General features: G+C 40.9%; 1 non-coding gene across 1 annotated transcript; it reads left to right on the plus strand.

The window, feature by feature from the left end:
• Positions 1–5,201: 5,201 nt before the first annotated feature.
• On the plus strand, positions 5,202–5,274 carry TRNAG-UCC (transfer RNA glycine (anticodon UCC)). The gene has a single exon. It is a non-coding gene; the product is annotated as a tRNA-Gly (tRNA).
• Positions 5,275–11,961: the final 6,687 nt, after the last annotated feature.

Consider the following 11,961-nt stretch of genomic DNA (forward strand, 5'->3'; position numbering starts at 1 on the left):
GTTTCCATTCCCTTTTCCAGGGGATCTTCCCAACCCAGGGATCAAATCTGGGTCTTCTGCATGGCGGGCAGATTCTTTACTGTCTGAGCTGCAGGAAAGCCCCTTGTACATATATACTTCATGCTTATTAAACATCTTAGTTCACATACATTCCCTTAGTGTTTACGGCCTAGAGTCATAAGTAGTAAAACTAAATGAGATTATAGATCTCCAAACCAGACCAGCTGCCCAAATCTGGGGTTGTTTCCAGCTATAAATAGTGACTGGGCACAAAATTGACTACCAAAATTAAGGGGTAGAGGCTTGGGTATTTGAGGAAGGGAAAGAAAGAGTGCCAAAAAATCCAAATGTTATATATTAACCCTCCAAGAGTAAGAGCAGTAGAAAGTTATAAACAACTGCAATTGAGGGCCATAAAGCTTGCCCGGAAAGGAAATGTATGAAGTAAAGAGAAGAATATAGGGTGTTTTGACAGGCAAAATCCCCTCTTAACCAGAACCATGTCCCCTTCCTTTAAAAGTAATTTAAAAGATTCCACTCTTTAAAGAAATTATTTGTGGAAAAATGTGAATCTTTGTTTCTAAATCAACTGCAAAAATAAAATTAGCATTTAAAAGTGTTTTTTGTTTGTTTATGTCATAATAAGCTATATGTGTTTTCTTAGAAAGCGTCATATGTTGTTTAAGTCTCTGGAATCATTTAAAATTACCAGTAGAATTAGAATTATTATTTTGATAAGAAATTGTTATACACATAATGTACATAAGTGCATACAAGTGGCAGAAAAATTTTAAAGCTCTAGTTAAGAGTAAATTTGTAAAAATTACTCATTTCTTACCAAAGATAATGTTATAATGTGGATCCTCCTAGATATATTATATGTACCATGCTAAAGTGGTGCTGGAGATGATTCTTGAGAGTCCTGTGGACTACAAGGAGATCAAACCAGTCAATTCTATAGGAAATCACCCCTGAATATTCACTGGAAGGACTGATGTTGAAGCTGAAGCTCCAACACTTTGTCTACCTGATGGGAAGAGCTGACTAATGGGGACGACCCTGATGCTGGGAAAGATTGAGGACAAGAGAAGAAGGGGATGACAAAGGATGAGATGGTTGGATAGCATCACTGACTCAATGGACATTAGTTTGAGCAGACTCCAGGAGACAGTGAAGTGTGCTGCAGTCCATGGGGTCACAAAGAGAAGGATATGAAAGCAATGCTAAAGTTGGCTCTACACTATTATTAAATTCTTGAGATTAGTTGGAATATTGTGTAGTGATCATTTTCAGTCACTTTTAGAGTGCCTGAATTTTTGTAAACTTGGATGTGTTTCTCTAAGTTTCTCAAATACATCACTTGTTGTGAACAAGAGTTTATTGGTGTCTATCAGTCTGTCGTCTAGCGAGCTGGTTAGCTTCCCTGACCCCTTCCTGTGTGTGCTGTGTGTACTAAGTCGCTTCAGTCGTGTCTGACTGTATGTGACTCTAGGGACTGTTGCCCATTAGGTTTCTCTGAACATGGGATTCTCCAGGCAAGAATACTGTAGTGGGTTGCCATGCCCTCCTTCAGGGGATCTTCCCGACCCAGGAATCAAACCTGCTTGTGTTAGGTCTCCTGCACGGACAGGCAGGTTCTTTACCACTAGCGCCACCTGGGAAGCCCGACCCCTTCCAGTATATAGGGAATTCCTGTGGCAAATCTCCATGGGAAAAACTGAAAAGACCAGATGTGTGTTCTTCAACCAGTCACATAGCTAGGGCCTCACTTTCACTATTTTGGGGTTCTTGAAGCAAATAACCAAAGCCAGTAGGTAATCCAGTGCAGCAGGGGCAGAAACACACAGGTCCAGAGTGTAGGCGTTGCTCTGCTGTTGTCCCCACCAGTCTGGTCTAAGACCTCATTTTTGTTTTGGTCTTGGCTGCTATCAGACTTCCCTTGTTTCTGTCTGTTTTCCTAACCTGTTTCTCCACGTTTTACTGGTGATTCTAGAAACTACCCAGAAATCCTTAAAAAATTGTTTTCCTTCTTAAATTAGCTGAAGTCTTTTGTTGTTTTCAACCAAGAACTCAGATTGATAGAGTGTTGCTGTCAGTTCCAGTCAGAAAGTGGAAGGCCTACTTGTGTTTAGTAGGGTAGTGAACCATCTAGATTTTAACCTATCCAGAGAGCCTAGGAAGTTAGACTAGAAAGAATTTTGGAGATAGTTTTGTTATCTGCATATATTGAGGAATTTATTTCCCTTAGTGGAAAAAGCCAGAAGGCCTGGGTTCAGTTCCTCACTGAACTTGCTAGCTGTAGGATATTGGGAAAATCAGTTAATTCCCTGATTTAGGCATCCCAGGTGGCAATTCAGGAGATGCAAGAGATGTGAGTTCAATCCCTAGATTGGGAAGATCCCCTGGAGAAGGAAATGACAACCCACTCCAGTATTCTTGCTTGGGAAATGCCAAGGATAGAGGAGCCTGGAGGGCTATAGCCTATGGGGTTGTGAAGAGTCAGACATGACTGAGTGAGCATGCACACACACACGTGTGTGTGTGTGTGTGTGTGTGTGTGTGTGCCTTTAAAGTGAGGTAGTTAGACTTGAATTTCCTCCAAATTTGGAATTCTATGACTTTTAAGCAGATCCAGAAACTTTAGATTTCAGATCATAGCTCCTAATTCTGAATTCTCAGTCCCACTAAATATATACTGCTCAATAAGTATAAATAATAATTAAAACATCAAGGAGGTATGCAGGGAGTAAATCTATATCCTTCTTTTGAAAGTTTAAACCCATTTAACCTTTGGATGAATTACTTGCCGCACGGATATCCAGATAGAATCATTTGTATGGATGGAGGGATGCTATGTGTTCATGTTCACAGCTGAAGACATGAATTAGTCTTTTACAACAATAAAATATTAGTTTCTTTATTATAGCTATAAAGAAAGTTCTTAAATGTTGTTAATACTGTGTGTGTTAAGTATAATATCTTTCCCATTAGCATTCAAGGACCCAAAAATCTTCTCTCAGGAGAAATTTTAAAGATTAAAACTGGTCATAGTTGACTGTATGTTCACAGTAAGGCACAGGTCAGTAAACTGTACACTGTCTAGCTGATGTAAACATTCAAAGATTTAGTTTTTAAAAAACAGGACTGAATATTTTAATGCTGGGAGCCCATGATTTATTTTAGTACTTAGGTTTAGATTCAAGTTGTTTAAATCTGTGACTGTTATTACTATATGGAAATAGATGAAAACTGACCTAGTGTCTTTCATTCTGGAAGCTCGAGTTCGTGTGGGATGGTAGTGACATTTCTCTTTCTTTAAAGAGTTTATCAGAATACTAATGTTGATGTAGAACAGGTGGTGGGCCCATTTAGCCTGTGCTCTGATTAATAGGCCATTATTACTCTATCAAGGCATTTGATATATGCACAGCATGGTTCGGTGATGGTCTTCTCTCCCTGGCTGCATAAGGATTATTTGGGTAAGGTTATGATCTGAAATATTTACAGTATATTAAATACTACTGGCAGTTATTTGAATGTGACTAAAGCAGAGTAGCAAATCTTTTCCAACAGTCTATGATGACATAATTAAAACATAGTTTATCAGATGAGACTATTATGTTCTGACAATAATGTCCCAATCAAGTGAAAATATAGGGGAGCAGAGATTAAATCCTACTGAAGATGAGTTCAGAAATATATGTCTAGATTAATTTTGGAATCTTGGTAGTTAAGATAGAACTGATCTGATTTGTTAAATCTCCTCTGCCTCCTTCCACAGGTCACTGTCATCTTTTCCCAAGTGATGGCTCTTCTTTCATTCTCTGCTTTAGTATGCTGGTATTTTGTTCATCTCCAGTGAGAAGTGATTGGATTTCTTTTCTGCCGGGGACCAGCCCCGGCTGATCCAGGGTATTCGAAGGAGAGACGGCATAGGCGAGGATCAGGATACGATAGCTTAATTAAACATTAATTAAGGATATAAAGAGTAATAGAATGAGGATAGCTCAGTAGGAAAATTCAGTGGAGAAAAGAGGCTGAGTAGCTTGGTTTACGCGGGAGACCAATAAAACTTCAAGACAAGAAGTTTGCACCACTTACGTAGGCCGCAGGCGTCCTTCCGTTCTCCCGAAGGAGAGGAGACACTGAGGCCTCCCTGGTCGGATCTTAGAAGCCCAGGCATAATTAGTAAGCATGGTGGGTTCCGCGCTCCAGATGGAGACTCAGCCAGAGTGAGAGAGAGAGCGACATGGGGAGACCAGTATTTCGAGAAACTGATCCCAATTCTTTATTTTCCAGGGTCTGTTTTTATACACTGAGATGTTATACAAAAGTCACGTGGGGACAGCAGTCCTGACTTTTATTAAAGTCAGGTGCTTCACACAAATGTATACAGAGGTCTTAGGGGTGTTACATCATCTTCTGGCCAGGGGGGCCTGCTGACAATTTACGACCCTCTCCTTGTGACAGCGGTCAGTCAATCAGGACACTTATTTCTCCAGGGTTGATTATTCTCAAAACAGACGCCACCCAAATAAAGTTACATTCCTACAGGGTGAGGGTGTAGTGGGTTTTAGTTAAGGAAAGAATTTACTTAGCCTAAGGTCTAACATGATTAATATCAAAGGTTAATTCTATATATTCATTAATGTGTGTAAGGGCAGGGGATATGGAGACTTAACAACAAACATGGGCTCAACAAATGAAAAACCCTTCACCAACACATTTTCTAATTAGCCCATTATACTTATACTAATAGTTTTCTAACTTTTCTAAGGAACCTGTTTTTAGAAGGTTTAAAGCATCTCGTGCCTCTCACGGTTGGGAGGCTGTGAACAATCACATGTGGCCGGACAAGCCTGTCAGGCAGGCTAGAGAACCTTCAGAGGAGTTTGTAGGTTAAAACACTCTTGTCACACTCAAGAGTTTTTATTGACTGGAGCTCTAGGTTAACTCCTTCTCCGAAAGAGGTGGTGGGGGACAGCCCCCCGTAAAGTCAGAGGTGTAGGTAAGAGCACAAAGTAGTAAAGTAGGCAGGCTCTGGTTATGGGGGTAGATGCTCGAGGAGTTCCAGGGGGACTCCTGAGGCTCGATCCCGCCTTTGCGTATGTCGAGCCTCCTTCCTCATGACCTTTGTCACGGGCGGAGTACCTCACTCTGGCCCCCAACACTTTTCATACATAAAATGTAGACTTCAGACTTCCCTGGTGGTCCAGTGGGTAAGATTCTGCACTTCCAATGCAGGGAGCCCAGGTTTGATCCCTGGTCAGGGAACAAGGATCCCACATGGTGCAGGGCACAATAAGAAAAACATAACCTTTTAAATCTTTGTAAAAGAACTAAGGTTTGCAGTTAGTTCTTTGTAGAAGAACTAATGTTTGCAGTTAGTTCTCTAGAGTTAGATCTATTTGAGTAAGATAAAAAAATGTATATTATTCAATACTTATAGACCTGGAGTTTCCATTTTTCTGGCAATAGAGAAGTGGCTTTGAATACTTAGAAATTACTCTGCTCTGAGATTTTTTGCTGGAGGATTACCCTTTCATAAGTTTAGACTATGGAGGGGATCTTTCCAGGTTCTGTGTTCTACAGAATACTGTGAATGTTATTTATATTTTGATGTCAGAAGACAGAAGAGTAACATAAATGATCCAGAATACATAGTAACTGCTATTGCTATTGCTGTTGTTGTTCAGTTGCTCAGTCATGTCCTACTCTCTGCGACCCCATGGACTACAGCACGCCAGACTTCTCTGTCCTTCACTATCTTCCAGAGTTTGCTCAAACTCATGTCCATTGAGTCAATGATGCCATCCACCTATCCCATCCTCCATTTACCCCCTTCTCTTTCTGCCCTCAATCTTTCCCAGCATTAGGATCTTTTCCAATAAGTTGGCTTTTCCCATCAGGTGGCCAAAGTATTGAAGCTTCAACTTCAGCATCAGTCCTTTCAATGAATATTCAGGGTTGATTTCCTTTAGAATTGACTGGTTTGATCTCCTTGCAGTCCAAGGGACTCTCAAGAGTCTTCTCCAATACCATGGTTCAAAAGTACGAATTCTTCAGTGTTCAGCCTTCTTCATGGTCCAGTACTCATGTCCATACATGACTACTGGAAAAACCATAGCTTTGACTAGATGGACCTTTGTAGGCAGAGCAATGACTTTGCTTTTTAATATGCTGTCTAGGTTTATCATAACCTTTCTTCCAAGCAGCAGGCATCTTTTAATTTCATGGCTACAGTCACCATCTGCAGTGACATGGGAGCTCAAGAAAATAAAGCCTGTTCAGTGTTTCCATTTTTTCTCCATCATAGTCACCACTATGAAAGGAGGTAAAAGAAAGTGGGATTACTAACTACCATAAAAGAATCACATTGTATATAATGCTGCTGCTGCTAAGTCGCTTCAGTCATGTCCGACTCTGTGCGACCCCAGAGACGGCAGCCCACCAGGCTCCCCTGTCCCTGGGATTCTCCAGGCAAGAACACTGGAGTGGGTTGCCATTTCCTCCTCCAGGGGATCTTCCAGACCAAGGGATCACACCTGCGTCTCCTGCAATGGCAGGTGAACCACTGAGCCTCCATCAGTTTGACTTTTTTCTCCCTACTACTACTACTAAGTCACTTCAGTCGTGTCCGACTCTGTGCGACCCCATAGACGGCAGCCCAACAGGCTCCCCCATCCCTGGGATTCTCCAGGCAAGAACACTGGAGTGGGTTGCCATTTCCTTCTCCAATGCATGAAAGTGAAAAGTGAAAGTGAAGTCGCTCAGTCATATCTGACTCTTAGAGACCCCATGGACTGCAGCTTACCAGGCTCCTCCATCCATGGGATTTTCCAGGCATGAGTACTGGAGAGGGGTGCCATTGCCTTCTCCATGTATGTAATGAGTTTTCAGCAAACATGCTAGTCACTTCATTGCTCCATTACTTTGGTGCAGATATAGTGGAGAAACAGTGACAATCATGATCTGAGGAAGCATGAAATTACTGTCTTATTTTAAACAAATGAGTTTTCAAACTAAAAAATAATTTGTGAAAGCCTTTTAAAAATGAATACATATTTGAAACCACCATTTTAGGCAAAAAAAATGTAGAGCTCTTTGCTACTTGTGTAGATTGCTGTGGTTGAGGGGCTGAACCTGGCTTACTTAGTTACCTGGGTCTGCTTTCCCCACGCCTGGTTTCTCTATGTAGTGTTTGCAAACACCTTCTTACAGTTTCAGAGAAAATTTACATCTTACTTGGCATCATCTTACAGTAGCATATTTTAAAAATAAAATTCTAATTTAGAAAATATCATTCTATATTTCATGTATGTTGAGATTCTCTATTAACTGGAAGAGAAAACCCACTTTCTGACCTTGCTAGATAGCAGTATATTATCTGAACAGATTTCATAAATAGGTTAAATAGCTTCACCTATGATTACATTTGAAGGGTGTCAAAAGGCCCCCAGGCAAAAATATCTCCCTTACAAATTAGAGGTCACACTTGAAAGAGAATTCTGTAAGGACCTTTGATTTAAGTGGTTAAGTAATTACCTTATCTGGGCAGGTAATATATTAGCAGGGAATTCAATCTAATTCAGTGTGAATGTGTTGAATGTCTGTGATGTACAGGGTATTGTATTATCTTTTAGGAATACAAAGAGGAATAAAGCATCTTTCCCTCAGAAGTTTATGGTTTGGTAGTGGATTCTGCCAAGTGTAATCTACTTAAATGATGTGATTTTTGTTTATGGTAGGAAGAAACATTTTGATGAATGATACTGGTGAACTTTAATTGGGGAGGGGCGTGGATGCTGCTGGGAGAGGTTGAAGGCCACAGTCATATGGAATTCATGGGTAGATTGGTAAATTTGGTATCAGTCAATGGAATATATACCGTAAAGATAAGATGAGGAGTATTGCAAACAAATTTGTTTCCTCTGAAAATTTGAATTTTACATCATAGTGCTGTTGGAGTGTGGCCAGGAGAGACAAATCGCTGTCAAGAAACTTAATAAGGTAGAATACACCTTGGTTAATTTAACCGAGTCTAGGATTTAGTTCTTAGCTCTGTAGACTCAGAATCTCTCTGTGATCAACTGACTGAACCCATGGGTATTGCCTCAAGTTCACAAAACGCACAAGAGATAGGTGTTGAAAGCCATAGTAGAATGCCAATGATTAACTTGTATAAAAATGTATGATTGTCAAGTCAATTTCAGCAATATATAGAATGAATTCTCTTTCTGTGGGAAAAGTTTCAGAATGTTGTTAGACGATCATGAGATCTAAATAAGGAGAATTATTTTTGTATTAATAGTTTAAATGTTTAATAACATCAGGTTCTGATGCTTCCATCTTTACAATTGGCCGATAGTTGGTAGCTTATAGGGTATTTGGGCCTTTGGGTTGAAATTCTGCCCTGGATCTTCAATCTCCTACTTACTAGGTTCCCCTCTATGTTTCCTCTAGGTTACAAATTTCTTGCACATCTTTCCAGAGGTACTCTGTGAATACGCCAGCAACTATATAATCATGTGTATGCATTTCCCCCCATTTCAGCTAAATGATAGCAACATTACATGCACCATTCTACAATTTGCTTTTTTCACAAAACCAAAATATATGTATATTTAAGACATATTTTCTATTGTTAGCAAAAGCACTTACTCATTCCATTTTTTTATAGATGCAAAGAATTCTACTGTAGAGAGGGTCATGATTTATTTAACCAGCCCCATATTGATGAGCATTTGATTATTTTAGTCTTTTGATATCACAAACAATGTAGCCATGGCAGATCTTCTACCTCTTTGTCTCAGTTGGCTTAGTAGTGCCAGTTCTCTTTTTCTTAAATTTTAGGTTCCTCAAGACTTTATCCTCTTCTTTTCTCACAGTATTTATTGACCATGGCAAATCATATTCATTCTCATGGCTTTAATTATCATTTATATGCTGATGCTTCTTACATCTGTATTTCTAACTCATATCTTCCTTTTCATGTCCTTTTGTATATAAATTGCCTGTCCTAAAATTCATTGGGATGTCCAGTGTGAATGTGAAGTTTGATATGTGTTCAAATGGATCTCTTTGTATTTATAACCCCATGCTCTCACCAAATATATGTTCTTCATTAGTATTCCTCTTGTCTTGATGACTGACACCACAATCTCCCAGTTACCCAAGTTAGAAAGTTGGGAAGAATCGTGACTACTCTCTTCAATGTCTTCATCCAGTCAGTCACCAAGTATTGTTGATTCTACTTCTTACATGCTCTCTGTCATGCTGTGATTTGTAAGAAATATTTGTTTGGTCATTTTAGATGACCAAAGTTTATTTCTCATATATGTTTGGTCTTTGTTCACAGTTTCTGGCTTACAGCTCCCCAAACCCTGGGAATTTCCTAAGTGTTAACAGTGACAAGATGTCTTTTGTTATGTGAATGCTATGACTTTTAGAAGCACTTAAGGAGTGAGGTTGGTTGCTGCAAGAACCAGCAGAAATGAGAGGGTTGTGATTTTCAGCCCTACCCTTACTTTACAGGGAAGAAAGAGGGGCTGGAGGTTGAATCGATCACCATTGGCCAAGGATTTAGTCAATCATGACTATGTAATGAAACCGCCATAAAAACTGCAGAGGAAAGTGTCTTGGTCCCTTTTTAGGAGAGCTTCCACATCAGGGGACCAGGATGCCTCTGCATGCCACTCTGCCTGGTCCCAGGCTCCACGAGGACAGATGCTCCTTTGCTTGAGACCTTGCCCTATTGATCTCTTCATCTGGCTATTGATTCCTGCTCTTTACTATCCTTTTAAGATGAAATAGGTAATCTAGTAAGCAAACAGATTTCCTGAGTTCTGTGAGTTATTCTAGCAAGTTAATTGAACCTGAGGTCATGGGAACCTCTGATTGATAGCCTATCAGTCAGAAGTACAGGTAACAACACAGACTTGTGACTGGCATCCGAAGGAGACAGCAGTCTTGTGGGACTGAGCCCTTTACCTGTGCAATCTGATTCTATCTCTGGGTAGAGTGTCAGATCAGATCAGATCAGATCAGTCGCTCAGTCGTGTCCGACTCTTTGCGACCCCATGAATCGCAGCACGCCAGGCCTCCCTGTCCATCACCAACTCCTGGAGTTCACTGAGACTCACGTCAGAACTGACTTGAATTCTTAGACACTCTGCTGGCACCTGAGAGTTGCTTGTTGGTGTGGGGAAGCATCCATACATACACAGCGTTGGTGTCTGGTCTGGGATTCCTGCTTACTCTCAAATACTGTTTTCAGTGTGGTCCCTGGACCAGCAGCATCGGCATCACCTGGTAACTTATTAAAAATGCAAATTCTTGAGACAGACCTCATACACACTGAGTGAGAAACTCCGAGGCCCCATGGGACCCACTGTTTTAACAAGCCCTCCTGGCAATTTGGATGCATTCTGAAGTTGAAAAATATTCCTCCAGGCCCACTGCCAGTTCCTCAGTTTAGCAATTGATTATCTTTAGTTCCTGGATGATTTCAGCAGCTGCCTAAGTGGTTTCCCTCTCTCCAGGTTTGTTCCCCAGAAATCTACAGAAGCCAGAATCATGCTTCTGAAACGCACATTGAACCGTGTTATGTTGTGTTTAAAAGTGCTTAGAACTTTCACTTGTTGCTTAGTCCCTAAATCATGTATGACTCTTTGTGATCCTATGGACTGTAGCCTGCCAGGGTCCTCTGACCATGGAATTCTCCAGGCAAGAATACTCGAGCAGGTTGCCATTTCCTCCTTCAGGGGATCTTCCCAAACCAGGGTCGAACCTGCGTCTCTTATGTCTCCTACATTGGTAGGCAGGGTTGTTTTTTGTTGTTGTTGTTTTTACCACAGCCAACAGGAAAGCTGGAACTTTCAGAATAAAGCTGAAACTTTCCTTAGTATGAGGTAATGCTCTGGTCTCTACTTTCTTCTTTAGACTCATCATCTCTCATTAATCTCTTCTTTACACTATAAACCCTAACATTGCTGAACACCGTGCAGTTCCTAAATATGAACCATCTTCGCTCTTGTTTTCCACTTGTCCCTCTGCTTAGTATATTCTCTTTTCTTCTCTGTTACCACTTCTCTCTTCTCCCTCAGTTACACTGCTTAGTTCTTTATTGGCTACCTTTGTCACTGTAAATAATATTCTTAAACTTAGATTTCTTGTTCCACCAGTGACTGATGACCATGCAGCTACAGAAGGCTTCTCTCCTGGGGCATGAGTCATCCTGGAGTGGGGATCCTGACTGGCATCTGTGTGAGAACAGGTAGGAGACTGGCTTTGACAGGCTTCACTTCAGGGGAATGCATGGAGTGGTGGCTGTCTTCCTCATCAATATTTCTTGTTGGTTTGATGATTGTACCCGCTGGGTTCTGATATATCCTTGGCTCTGACTATATCCTTCAAATTCCCTTTTTTCCTCTGCTTAATGTCTCCCAGAGGTTTGTGTAATTTGTATAGTTTCCTGTTGTTTAATTTCCCTCTTCATCCTACCCATTTTGAGGCTACTTTTGCAGTATTTTCTTTAGTGGAGTTTTAGCCTCCAGAACTGTGAGAGAAAAAATTGTGTGTGTATGTGTGTGTGAATCCCTTCTTAAATTGCTGCTGCTGCTAAGTCGCTTCAGTCGTGTCCGACTCTGTGCGACCCCATAGATGGCAGCCCACCAGGCTCCCCCGTCCCTGGGATTCTCCAGGCAAGAACACTGGAGTGGGTTGCCATTTCCTTCTCCAATGCATGAAAGTGAAAAGTGAAAGTAAAGTCGTTCAGTCGTGTCCGACTCTAGCGACCCCATGGACTGCTGCCTACCAGGTTTCTTCATCCATGGGATTTTCCAGGCAAGAGTACTGGAGTGGGGTGCCATTGCCTTCTCCATCTTAAATTGCTAGTACTGGTGAATTTTTATTTTCATTTGGGTATAAGGAACCCATTTTCACAATTATATTGTGTAGCTA

This window comes from Bos indicus, chromosome 1 (assembly GCF_029378745.1).
Source record: "Bos indicus isolate NIAB-ARS_2022 breed Sahiwal x Tharparkar chromosome 1, NIAB-ARS_B.indTharparkar_mat_pri_1.0, whole genome shotgun sequence".
NCBI classification, from domain to species: Eukaryota; Metazoa; Chordata; class Mammalia; order Artiodactyla; family Bovidae; genus Bos; species Bos indicus.